This window comes from Canis lupus, chromosome 21 (genome assembly GCF_003254725.2).
Source record: "Canis lupus dingo isolate Sandy chromosome 21, ASM325472v2, whole genome shotgun sequence".
Taxonomy (NCBI): domain Eukaryota; kingdom Metazoa; phylum Chordata; class Mammalia; order Carnivora; family Canidae; genus Canis; species Canis lupus.
The window spans coordinates 10,528,087-10,542,327 of NC_064263.1; the positions used below are offsets into that span (position 1 = coordinate 10,528,087).

The 14,241-nt window shown below is 41.1% G+C and overlaps 1 protein-coding gene across 1 annotated transcript in view; it reads right to left on the reverse strand.

Moving 5' to 3' along the window:
- The window catches only part of LOC112642036 (tripartite motif-containing protein 43-like), a 31,529-nt gene extending 18,443 nt beyond the window's left edge, over window positions 1-13,086 (reverse strand). The window contains exon 1 of the mRNA XM_025419348.3: window positions 12,810-13,086. The gene's annotated coding sequence lies outside the window, so the exon portion shown is untranslated. The remainder of the gene's footprint in view (window positions 1-12,809) is intronic.
- Between the last annotated feature and the right edge of the window lie 1,155 nt (window positions 13,087-14,241).

Sequence of the window (14,241 nt, forward strand, 5' to 3'; positions counted from 1 at the left end):
CATAAGATACCTAGGAATAAACCTAACCCTAGAGGTAAAGGATCTATACCCTCAAAACTATAGAACACTTCTGAAAGAAATTGAGGAAGACACAAAGAGATGGAAAAATATTCCATGCTCATGGATTGGCAGAATTAATATTGTGAAAATGTCAATGTTACCCAGGGCAATATACACGTTTAATCCAATCCCTATCAAAATACCATGGACTTTCTTCAGAGAGTTAGAACAAATTATTTTAAGATTTGTGTGGAATCAGAAAAGACCCCGAATAGCCAGGGGAATTTTAAAAAAGAAAACCATATCTGGGGGCATCACAATGCCAGATTTCAGGTTGTACTACAAAGCTGTGGTCATCAAGACAGTGTGGTACTGGCACAAAAACAGACACATAGATCAGTGGAACAGAATAGAGAATCCAGAAGTGGACCCTGAACTTTATGGGCAACTAATATTCGATAAAGGAGGAAAGACTATCCATTGGAAGAAAGACAGTCTCTTCAATAAATGGTGCTGGGAAAATTGGACATCCACATGCAGAAGAATGAAACTAGACCACTCTCTTTCACCAAACACAAAGATAAACTCAAAATGGATGAAAGATCTAAATGTGAGACAAGATTCCATCAAAATCCTAGAGAAGAACACAGGCAACACCCTTTTTGAACTCGGCCATAGTAACTTCTTGCAAGATACATCCACGAAGGCAAAAGAAACAAAAGCAAAAATGAACTATTGGGACTTCATCAAGATAAGAAGCTTTTGCACAGCAAAGGATACAGTCAACAAAACTCAAAGACAACCTACAGAATGGGAGAAGATATTTGCAAATGACCTATCAGATAAAGGGCTAGTTTCCAAGATCTATAAAGAACTTCTTAAACTCAACACCAAAGAAACAAACAATCCAATCATGAAATGGGCAAAAGACATGAAGAGAAATCTCACAGAGGAAGACATAGACATGGCCAACATGCACATGAGAAAATGCTCTGCATCACTTGCCATCAGGGAAATACAAATCAAAACCACAATGAGATACCACCTCACACCAGTGAGAATGGGGAAAATTAACAAGGCAGGAAACCACAAATGTTGGAGAGGATGTGGAGAAAAGGGAACCCTCATACACTGTTGGTGGGAATGTGAACTGGTGCAGCCACTCTGGAAAACTGTGTGGAGGTTCCTCAAAGAGTTAAAAATAGACCTGCCCTACGACCCAGCAATTGCACTGCTGGGGATTTACCCCAAAGATACAGATGCAGTGAAACGCCGGGACACCTGCACCCCGATGTTTATAGCAGCAATGGCCACGATAGCCAAACTGTGGAAGGAACCTCGGTGTCCAACGAAAGATGAATGGATAAAGAAGATGTGGTTTATGTATACAATGGAATATTACTCAGCTATTAGAAATGACAAATACCCACCATTTGCTTCAACGTGGATGGAACTGGAGGGTATTATGCTGAGTGAAGTAAGCCAGTCGGAGAAGGACAAACATTATATGTTCTCATTCATTTGGGGAATATAAATAATAGTGAAAGGGAATATAAAGGAAGGGGGAAGAAATGTGTGGGCAATATCAGAAAGGGAGACAGAACGTAAAGACTGCTAACTCTGGGAAACGAACTAGGGGTGTTGGAAGGGGAGGAGGGCGGGGGGTGGGAGTGAATGGGTGACGGGCAATGGGGGTTATTCTGTATGTTAGTAAATTGAACACCAATAAAAAATAAATAAATAAATAAAAAATTAAAAAAAATTTAAAAAAAATAAAATAAAATAAAATTATCTTCTTTTTATTAAAATATCTGTTGCTGTCTTCCTCTTTTGATATAGCTATTTAGTGTCCTCCCTCTCTCCTTTCCCTCTCTCTTTCTCTCCCTCCATGTATGCGTTACTGTGTGTGTGTGTGCTCAGAGCAGTGAGTTTGAGAAAAAATAACTCCCTTTGATTTTTATTGTGTATTTATTTTCCTGAGTGAATTATGTAAGCCAGACTTTGGCAGTCAGTGGTGGTGGAGTGGGGCTACGGTTTTGGCTGTGTTACTGGAGACCAGCTTCTAGGCACATGTAGTGTTGTGAGCAGTTGGTCCCACTACAAGGGTGTGTGTGTGTGTGTGTGTGTGTGTGTGTGTGTGTGTGATCAGTACGTTCGATATATCCTTTCATTAGGAAGTACTTGGTGGAAAGAGAAGCCCCTTATGGGTCATCATTGAACACCAGATCCTACACAGGGGAGGAAGAAGCATAGAGTTGTGGCCTTTTTAGAGTAAAAGGGTCAAATGTCAGGCCTTTCAAGAAGAGGTCAGGAAGCTCCAAGATCATCACACAAAGGTCCATCACTATCTTGTCTCATCTAGTGTCCTCACGTGTGAGATCCTCCCACGCAGGGACTGCTGAACCCTTGTGCAAAGTCAGCCTCCCTTTCCCTTGTCCAGGGCATGAGGAGCTTCCAAATCAGACCCGTCAAGAGGTACTGCCCAGTACCTTTGGGTAAGAGGTCTCTGATTCCTTTGAGTGCTGTCCAATCCTAAGGATTCCTGGGCACTGTCCAATGTGGGAGAATCCTGCTCTGTACCCCAAGTGCCTGGACCAGATCCCCTAATGTGAGTTCATTTTGGAAACAAGTGCAACCTATGCTTTCAAAACTGTCAAAGGGCTAGCCATCTTGTGTCTCCACTGTCACTGCCAGACACGTGGCAGGGTAGGGACACTGGATTTGACACAGAACCAAGCACAGCGCTTGGCTAAAATGGATGGCCTGGGCTTCAGAAAGGGAGCTTACATGGTCTCGTGTGATTAGAGGATGCAGAATTTAGAGCTGCTGAGGACAGAACAGGAGGAAAAATGCACTTTAAAATATGCAATAGCAAGATATGGTGGAAACTGCAAGAGACTCCTAGTCTTCCTGCTGTAGCTTCCAGAATTGTCGGAGAGCCACAGTTGAGTTGCCAAGAGCTCTGCACCTGTCCTGCACATCTGCAGTGCCTTTGATGCCCTGGGGGGGGGGTGGCTCCCTATAACGCAAGCACTGGCACAACAGGCATCCCTGGTCTACAGGCTCTGGCACTGTCACCCTCTGGTCTCCTACTCACCCCGTTACCTTCAGGTGACCTTGTGGGAAGATTGGACCCAGCGTACCCAAACCTGCCTAGATACACCTCCAGACCCCCCTCCTGCCCCAACAGTCTCCCATAACGTTCCCCCCTCCTCCTGCCAGTTTCTCTTTGCTCAGCCAGGAGAGTTGCCCTGTCTCATTACTGTAATTTAATATATTAGTATTTTCAATGCTCATCCGATGCCAGTGATTGTCATTTTAATTTTCTGTCTCTATGAGTGAGGTTGAGAATATCTTCCCATTTATTACTTTCTTCTCTTTCTGTGAAGTAACAGTTTCAGATGATTTTCATAGTGGGAAGGCCATCTCTAGTTTTCTTCCAGGTGGAAGCCTTCTTTCACATCTTAGATACTCATCCTTTACTAGTTTTATCCCTCACTTCCATTAGGGTGTCTTTTGAGAACAATACCCTTAAATTTTTTGCAGTTCAATTGATCAGTAGTTAACCTTATTTAAAATGTGTTTTTTCTTTCTTCACTAGGAAATCCATCTCTAACATAGAATCAAAGAGGTATTTTCCTATATTCACTTCTTTTAAAATGATGAATTTGCTTTTTCATCTTGAACATACCTGGAATTAATTTTTGTGAACTCTCACAGCATATTCCCTGGAAAGTTTCTCTTTGGTAATCCAATGGCAATGCCTGCCCATTCAGTCAACAGTCAGGTAAACCATTCATCAAGTGAGTCTTAAGCTGTCTGGTTCCTGTGGATATTTTGTCCTTCCCTGTACCAATGCCCCACCTCTTAATTGTTAGGGTCATGAGACCATAACCTCTGACACTGATACTTTAGAATGCCTATTGATGTCTTGATCCGAAAAAGAACACTGCTCTAATATTGCCAATATCCAAATTTGGTATAAAATTCATATGTATGTAAAATTTATATGCATAAATATCCACCACATATTTGCATGTAATACATTGCAATCTTCTCATCACATACTTCCAGAATTTGAAGTACACCTAAAAACATCATACCTGGGACACCTGGGTGGCTCAGCAGTTGAGCATCTGCTTTTGGCTCAGGGCATGATCCCGGAGTCCTGGGATTGAGTCCTGCATCAGGCTTCCTGCATGGAGCCTGCTTCTCCCTCTGCCTATTTCTCTTCCTCCCTCTCTCTCTCTCTCTCTCTCTCTGTGTGTGTCTCATGAACAAATAAATAAAATATTTAAAAATACCTAAAAATTTGATTGCAATATCTTTTCTGAAATATCTTCAAAAAAGTAAATTAAATTCGCTACTTTTTCAACTACCTACATTAGGGTTTTTTTTGGTTTTTACTATTACATGGTCTGAATTTTCTGAGAAAAAGGAGGGTTTTTTTTCTCTGAGTAATCAAGAATTCAAGAAAAATGACTATCCAAATTTTATTTTTGAAGTTCTCAACACTGTCTCTAAGATCTCAATTCCCACTCTTACACTTTCTTTCATTAAAGACTATTTAATAAATACTACTGAATCAAATTGTGCCTATGACACTCTTAGCTCTCAGGTGAAGGACAGTTATGTAGACTTTGTATCTGTAAACCAACTTCATTCAGCATTTCTCAAAGCTGAACATTCATCTGAATGGCATGGGATAATTGACAAACCATGGATTTCAACTCCAACCCCCATGCAATATTTTTGTTTCTACAGGTCATGGGTTTGGGCTAAGAACTGGACTTGAAATAAGGAACTGGATTTGAAATAAGGCTCAGGTGATTATGATGCTGGAGGAGCTGAATGAAACTTTGAGAATAATGTGCATATTCTTCATTCCGTATGATCCTCAACATTTTCTCTCCCCATTGCTTTATCTGTGCCATTTTCAATAGCTGATAGAATTTCTGCTACTTGCTATTCTCAATTATTAATGAGGAATATGTGGAACCATATATACTTTAAAACTATCTTCCTTTCAGAAATGGAATTTGGGAAAGAGCGTAGATAATTTATTAAACTATAGCAAAGATTCTTGGGTGGCATACTGTAATCAAACCCTATTGCCAATAAGACAATCATCTCACCTTTTATTAATTGATTCATGCATCAATTATTTGTTCAGGGCACATTCTCTCCTAGACACTCTGTTATCTGCTGGTGATATGTCAGTGAACATTTTATCTCTTGCAATTTACACTATTGTAAAAGAAATGACCACATATTTGGAGTTCATGTAACGATAGGCCTAGCTTGGTCCTGAGGTCAGTGGAGATTTCCCTGAAAAACAGGATATGTAGGATACCCTAAATGAAAAGGTGGGAGAAGAAAGTTTCAGATTGACATGGGCATTGTAGATAATGAAGTCTGTCTGTCTGTGATGGGCAAACTCTGTGTTCCTACACTAGACCATTAAGTTTAAATCACACACTTGTGTATTTCTGTAACTCCAGCATACTCCAACCAGGCGAGCAACCACAGCACGTATTCTAGATAAATGGGCCATAAGAGATAATTTAATTTTAGAAGATGGAACAAAAGAAGATGGAACATACTGACTGACCCAGAGATTTCTTTACAGACAAACACTGAGAAAGTGGATAAGGGATCGTAACAGTTACCCTCCTCGACACTCAGAAGAAACATATCCTTAGATTCCATCAGTGGGCCATTCTTCCTTATTTAAGAATTTTTACTCCTAAAGATCACTCCCAAGAGTTACCCACATTGACTCCCAATACTGTTTCCTAGAGGTGAAGTCATCTTCACCTCGAGATCAACCAGTCATGTGTTTTGATCTTCCTCACACAGCAAAATAATCTTTCTGAATTCAAAGATGCATCTAGACTGTCATGTCTACATCTCAAACTTCTTACACTGTCAGTTTGATACTGTGATTGGTTATTTCTTTATTGAAGGAATTCTCCACTGTGGAAAGAAAAAGAATATTCCAGTCAAAACCAGTTTTAAAATTCCTGGACAATTTCTGAGTTGACCTAGTATCTGAAATGAAACAAACTGTGACTTAAAAATTGAAAAAAGAAGGGATGCATGGGTAGCTCGGCGGTTGAGCATCTGCCTTTGGCTCAGGGCATGATCCCAGGTCCGGGGATCGAGTCCTGTATTGGGCTTTCTGTGGGGAGCCTGCTTCTCCCTCTATCTCTCTGTATACCTCTCTCTCTGTGTGTCTCTCATGATTAAATAAATAAATAAAAATATTTTTTTAAAAAATGACAAAATTGAAAAAAGGAAATATTCAAGGCTTTGTTCTTCTGAAATATTTCTTCTGTTAGCACAAAATATTAGTTTCTAAGTGCTTTTGCTTCCAAGAATGCCCAGACTCAAAGACTCCACTTTATAGCTAGAAGACAAATTCTAAGAGCAATTCTTGAAGGAGTCAGAGGAAAATACTAAGCAATTTCCTGTGTTTGTCAAAGGTATAAATATGTGTCTATTACTAAAATGCACCCCCGTGAATTTAAACAAAGACATTTTTCCCTTTGCATGTTCTTCTACAAATAAATCTAAATGATTGACAACAGAAGATTGTTAATCTTGCTTGATGGTGAAGTTATAAGTTATTTTGATGTATAAAGTGCATCATGTTTTGGAATCGAGTAAACTGGGTCTGTTACTACTGAGATAGGTCTCAATTATTTTAAGATTTAATTATTTATCTTAGGGAGAGTGCTGGGGGAGTAGAGGTAGAAGAGGAGAGGAAGAGTCTCAAGCAGAATCTGAACTGAGCACGGAGCCCCACACAGGGATGAGTCTCACAACCCTGTGATCACTATCTGAGCAGAAGGCAAGAGTCAGATACTTTTATTATTTTTATTTTTTATTTTTTTTAAAGAGTCAGATACTTAACCAATTTCACCACTCATGTAGCCCAAGATAGGTCTTGATTTTGATTACCTGTATCCCTAACTTTAACATTCCCAAATTTTACTTGTAAATTTACATTTTTTACGCTGTAAAGGTGCTAATAAGTGCATCAACTCTAATGAAGTTGGTGTCAGTTTTGTTTAAAACCAGTTGATATTTGGGAGAGATGGGTGGCTCAATCCATTAAGAGTCTGCCTTTGGCTCAGGTCATGATCCTAGATCCTGTGATCAAGTCCCACTTGGGGTTCCCTGCTCAGTGGAGAGCCTGCTTCTCCCTCTCCTCTCTGCTCATGCTCTTCTCACTATCTCTGGTGCTATCTCTGTCTCTTTCCCTCAAATAGTAAAAATCATTGAAAAATAAAAAATAAATAAAATAAGTTGTTATTAAAAAGAATAAAATGGATAAAGAGGACTAAGATATAGGACCAAAAATATAAGCTGCTATAGATGGCAGGCATGAATGTATATTTACATACACATTTAAGTTTTTTGTGCATGTTTTGGTCTTAATGTTTGGAGACTATTTATGTCCCTTCATAAACAGTAGATCTTCGAGATAAGGCAGGAATATTTTAAAAGAACGTATTCATTTCCCAAGAAGGAGTGAGTTTTTGCCATGTAGATCAGCAATTCATTCCAAAATCCTGTTCAAGAAAGATTTCTGCAATGTGCAAACTAGACATCTACATAAAAAGAGACTATCTCCTCTACTTTGAAAGTTAGTCCAGTAACAAGATGCCTCAGCCACAGAGGCAGAGACTATAAGAATTCCATAATCTTAAGCATGTTGATAAAAATATTTTATTTTAATATGATTAAAGTTTTTGCAGGCAAGTTTGAAAGCAATTCTCATAACCAAATATATATCAGGCAACTAAAACCTAACCACCACAGTGGCTGGTCATACATATGATCCAATAGTGATCACCACATTAATTACCTTCTAGTTAAATCCATGCTCGCTTGGGATATGCATAGGTTCCAGTTGCTAAATATATTTCATTTTTTCTTTTTTGCATTTTACTTACAAAAGTAAGTAAAAATTTCTATAAGATAACTTTGTTGGTTGCCTAGCCAACAGGCATACGCCTTTCTGACCCACTTCTTGTACAAAACAACCTTAATTTTGTTGGGGTGTTAATTTCCTCCAAAAAGCTTGGACTTCAGGAGTTTGATTCAGTGTGTGGCTGCATAGGTAAGTCATGATTGGTCTGAAGAATCAATTAGTAATGTGACTAGCCAGTGATTGCTTTAACAAAGGGCAGTTCACTAAGCATCTCTACTTTTATTATTTAAGTGTCAAAACCATCCCATTATGATTTCTTGTCCAAAATCACTCTGGTACTAAATGCTGGAGGCAGAACTCCCACCTCTGACTCAATTAAAATCAGCAAGCTATTACTCTCCAAGATACTACAAGAGGGAAAAAAAATAACCTTTTGACTTCTAGGCAACTATCATAATTCAATCAACAAGCATTTTCTGGTAAGTTCACAGTTGCAGGAAGAATTTGTCCCCTTGGGGATATAATGGTTATAAAACAACATTCTGGGGAGCCTGGGTGGCTCAGTGGTTTAGCGCTGCCTTCAGCCCAAGGTGTGATCCTGCTGACATGGGATCAAGTCCCATGTCACGCTCCCTGCATGGAGCCTGCTTCTCCCTCTGCCTGTGTCTCTGCCTCTCTCTCTCTCTTTCTCTCAAATAAATATAAACTCTTTTTTAAAAAGATAATTTTTTATAAAAATTGTTAAAATGAAGACATTAATACCGTGCTACAGATCTGTGCCTGTCCCTCATCCATGATCCTGAAAAATGCCTTTATTGTAATATGTTGATTAAAATGCACAAAAACGTGCACACATAAGCCATAGTCATGAAACTAAAATTACTCCTTTGATGTTCTGTATTTCAAACAGAATTCATCACTGAAATTAATTTCTGAATATATGAGAGTTAATGGGATTAAATTTATGTAAAATTGGACCAGATTTCAACAAGAATCCTCTCACATGACTATACTAAGCTTTTTAATTTGCCCTTCTATCTTTATTACAGACACACCTACATTTAAAAATAATCATTAAGGAAAGGAGAGTAGCAGTATGTTCTCAGCCCTTGGAAACTATTATCATCATTCTTCTCCGTGGTGAAAAGATTTAACGATCATGGAATAACAATCAGCACCAGAAAACATATGTTTTTGGAATTTTGTTTTATGAGAAACAACTCACTTCTAGACTAATGAAAGCACTGTCCATCTAATTTCTGCCTTTTCTGCATGGTTAACAGTGTCATTTTCTGCAAGCCCATTTACTATTGTTATCTCTGACTTTTTGTCAGGAAACTGAGGTTTCTGACATCATTCACCAATAATCAAATACAAGGACTTTTCCAAATCATTCAATGCATAACCTACTTAGAAAAAGTGAAATATTTCTTTTTGCATACTCACATCATGCCACTTGTAGAATAGAATGTAGTATATTCATACAAAAAATAAGATACTCCTAACCAATTTTTACACAAAGTAAAAATTGTGACACACCTGGAAACTACTTTCTGAGTCCCTTTAGTCTATTAGAAACAGCCAAGAATGTGAAAAACAACAGACAAAACTTCATCATCAAATTATTCCAAAAATATAGAGTAAACTAGATAACAAAGTAGCTTAAATCATGAAAAGGTGGAAGTAGGGGAGTTATCTTTAATTTTGGCAAATGAAATGATTTCATAGAAATAACCTTGGTTTGCTGATATATAAATTTATGCCACTCTGTTTCCATTTGGAAAAGTAGCAGGAATTTCTCTAATGTAAACTGTGTGTTCACCAAAGATTTCAGAGCTATGATGTCACTAGTGCTTGCTGTAGAAGTAATAAGAAAGTCATAAGTACAATCTTGGCTGTGTCAATGTATACACATAAGTTAAATGATCCAAAGCTAATCGTATTTTACATATTGTATTATAGATCTAAATGCTGAAGTAATTCATTAATTTACGGTTTGTTAATAGTAGCCCGTTGTTGGATATATCAGATAGTAAATTACTCATTGGAAAATTACTTAGAAATAAGAGTTTTAAGTAGAAGTGGAGAGCAGATTCAAAAAAATTTCTGAGAAGCCTGATATTGTCAAAAATGTAGTCATCATTGCAATCATGCTATCCTGGTAGCTGGTTTGACTTTGATCCAATTGCTTTCACCGAATCATCTGGGTTGTTTGCTTGTTTGTTTGTTTTATAGATCCCATCTCCCTTACAGAATTGTATAGAATCATTCAGGGTTTCTTAAAGATTTTATTTGCTTGACAGGGAGAGAGAGAGCAGGCAAGAGCACAAGCAGGGAAGAGGAGAGGGAGAGGAAGAAGCAGACTCCCAATGAGCAGGGAGCCCATCTTGGGCTAGATCCCAGAACCCGGAGATCATTACCTGAGCCTAAGGCAGAAGCTTAGTGACTGGGACACCCAGGCACCCCAATCATTTACATTTTGATCTCAAATGTCACCCTAAACTCTGAAGACTAAGGAGAAATTGAGCGGAATTGAATGGATATAGATGGCCATGCTGAAGATGAGAAAATATCAATGGTGCAGCACAGAAAAGCACTGAAATTAACACCAAAGGGAAGGACCTACATTCAAACGCCATATTGAAATATAGTCAGATGTGCAAGCGGGAATGGGAAAAGAATATGGGGACCCAGAAACCCAGACAAAAATTTTCCATATGCATGTTGTTTAAAAATAATGCCAAGGATGAAGGAAAAGATGATTTCATTAGATTGTGTCTGGAGAATGAGAAAAGGGTTATTCTAATCAAAGACAGAAAGGTACATCCTCCCCTGGTCCTGCCTGCTCCAGACCTAATCTGGGTGAAGCTTCAGGATCCAGTGTAAAGGCTTTGCAAAGGCAAAATAAGTTTGTTTAGCGGAGGCTTTTGAATTGGCTGGACTGTGGGAACTCAGAAAGCCTCAGCTGCCTTCTAGTACAGAGAGTCCAGAGCACACAGAACTGATCCAACTGGTTGGGTTTTCCTATAGGCATTGAGGAGACCAATTACACATTCACCAGGTGAGCATACACTTTTAAGTAAATAATTCTGACTTTTTTCTTGGCAAAATTAATTAACTGTCAGCAGGCTTAAGACTTTCCCAAGCAAATGTATTACACCAAGGTACCAAAAATCCTGTAAGTTCCTCCAGTTTACTCTATTGAATTTTCATCTGTCCTTGTTTCGACATTTATAAATTTATATATTTGTGTCCTTTATATTATGTTCCTTGTGTATGAAAATTGGGATATCTAGAGGGAATGTAGATGTCATGTAGTTTTATATTTGGTTTGGCCCTAAAACTGAAGGAAAGCCTCGTGTGGTTTTGGTCAAAGGCACTGAGGCTTCAAGATGAGGATCAGTTACCCAGAGGAAATCATAAATGTCCTCATATTCTCACTTGATCTTTGACATTTGAAGAGAGAAGTAGTTTAGTTCATCAGAAGGCATTCGTCCCATTGCACTGGGTCCCAGTGAATGCAAACAAATCAGGAACTTACCACAGGCTCGGGTCTCACTCATAAACAGACCACAGTGTGGCATAGACCTGGAGAAGCTCCCAGGTTTGTCTCACTATTTCCACCCTCAGCCGTGGACCTCTGACCTGCACTTGGAAGGTAGCCACAAGCAAGGCACCAGAGAGCAATGGGCCTTTCCCTTCCATTCATTTTGCATTTATTTTCTTTTTCCATTCTCCTGCCCTAGAACTTCTTTTTTTTTTTTTTTAAGATTTTATTTTATTATTTGACAGAGACAGAGAGAGAGAGCACAAGCAGGGCAGTGGTGGGCAAAGGAAAAGGGAGAAACAGGCTTCCCGCTGAGCCAGTAATCTGACTCAGGGCTAGATCCCAGGAACCAGGGGTCATGACCTGAGCCAAAGGCACACACAGACTCAACTGAGCCAAACACGCCCCCCACCTAGGACTTATATCTTAACTTGAGCCTCTTGAAACAGTGGCCACTTGTTGGTCTTGCTCAGTGCCAGGCTCTGGTGAGAAGGCAGGCTCGGGTTAGGAAGACAATTTTGAAAAACGCGAAGGGAGTATATGAAACGTAGACATGGGGGGATGCCTGGGTGGCTCAGTCAGTTCGGCGTCCCCACTCTTCGTTTTAGCCCAGGTCATGATCTCAGGATCTCAGGATCCTGAGCCCTATCTCAGTCTCCTCACTCAGCAGGGAGCCTGCTTGAAAGATTCTCTACCTCTGCCCCTCCCCCACTCTCTCTCTCTCTCTCTCTCTCTCCTCTCAAGTAAATAAATAAGTCTTTAAAAATGTAAACATAAATTTCAACTCAGAAGTAGCCAATTTTCTATCCGCATTGTTAAGGGCGGTTAAATTATTCAAGTGGGTTGTGATTTTCTCATGCATTTCTTTTTTCTCCTCAGAAAGCAGAGCTCTGCACAACTTCCCAAAACAACTCACGTGCGGAGTCTGAAGAGTGACGAAGTCTGACTCCTGCTGAGGTGTCTCAACTGCTAGAACTGTAAGGGGCCAAAGGCCTAGAAATCCTGGAAATGCCATCGCCTGGAGGCCAGATCACTGGTGCAAAGCAGATATTGTGAAGTTGCTGGAACGCGTGGAGACCAACCTTCCGTCCAACGACAGCCACACACTCAAAGCAACCCAGTCACAGGTGGACTGGGGAAAAGTGGCTTTTGAAGATTATTCTGGAGAAACGTGCAAACTCAAATGGTTACACATTTCTTAGCACATGAGAAAATTTCGCACATTGACCGAGTTAGTGCCGGAAGCTGGGAAGGTGTTGAAAGACCTGCAGAAGCACAAGCCACAAGAAACCCCCAGACTTGCCCAGACGCCCTGAGGCTCACCTTGGCTTCCTCAGGGAGGCGCGGCCCAGGAGCCCCAACAGTATCCAAGCTGAGGAACCAGGAGCTGACCAGGCGCCTGTCTGAGCAATACAGGGAGCTCCCGGAGCAGATAAGGCTCAAATAAGTGCAAGATTTCCCGAAGGAGAAAGGGGCGTTTGAGGAGAACCTGGCTCGGCTCCAGGCAGAGCACCCGCCCTCTTCCGGGCTCTAAGCAATTGCATGTAACCGGGAGGAGCCCACACAAAGCGGGAAGGAAGTTTCAGAGGCGTGTGCAGGACGTGAAGTCTCCCCCGGAAAACTCTTCTTCCCGGAGGGTGGGATTCCACGGGGGGCCCAAGAGGCCCCCATGAAGGGATATGAGAAGCCCCCGGGACTCGCGGGGGGGCGGGGAGAGCAGGTGCGGCCTGCGGAGCGCTCGGGGGAGCCCGGCGGCCGCAGCCGGTCCCCAGCCCCGGGAGGAGCTGCACGAGCAGCGCCGAGGAGCTGCAGCCCCAGGGCACGCCGGATCCGGGTCCTGCTCAAGAGGCCGGCGGGCTCCTGAAGAACATGCTGCCCACAGAGACCTGCCCTGTGCTAGGCGGAAACACGGGCATGAAGGGGGGCCCACCCCCAAGATCAGACCCACAGACCTGCAGTCCCTGTCCGCAGGGAGTCTGCAAGGGGGCTTGGACGGGAGTCCAGGCTCCAGGCTCCAGGCTCCAGGCTCCAGGCTCCAGGCTCCAGGCTCGACAGAATCCTCAGCGGCTACTGGGGGCAATTCTCATGCCTCACGGGCATCAGGAGAAAATGAAGCAGCCAAGGAAGGCAGGAGGTCCTCGGACCCCAGCAGTGGGGATGCTGATGACTATTGTCGGTCTGAGCACAGTGGCCCCAGCTCATCTTCCTCAGGCGACTCCTCTGATTCAGACTCAGACTCCAGCTGACTTTGGTGGGACAGACCCATTCCCAGCAAGAGTCCAGGGCATCCACGCCAAAGGCAAGGGCTCTTCTCCCTCACCCTGTCCATTTCCTTCCGTTTTGTGCATATTGAACTCTTAGATCTCCGTGAGTCTTACTCCTATCAAAAAATGACAAGAGTGAAGTGAAGACAGAAATATTCCTTAAAATAATTGTTTTTAGTAAGGGGAGCATGTTGCTGGCTGTGATGGATATGGACACTCTGTTTCCAGAGTATGGCAAAGAGCCCAAAACCCTTAATATCATCAATGCTTGTGACTTTTTTTTTTATTTTAGAGACTAATATAACTTCGTGATTTTGCTGCTCTAATTTTGCTCTTAAAACTTGGTTGACTAAGTGGAAAAATGTATTTTCTAAGAGTAGCCATGAGTTGATCATTGTCATTATATGACCAGTTTTCATTTTTCTATTTTTTCTACTTTTGTAAATGGTTCCTTTTTTCTGTGAATAAAATATTGAAAACAGAAAAGAACA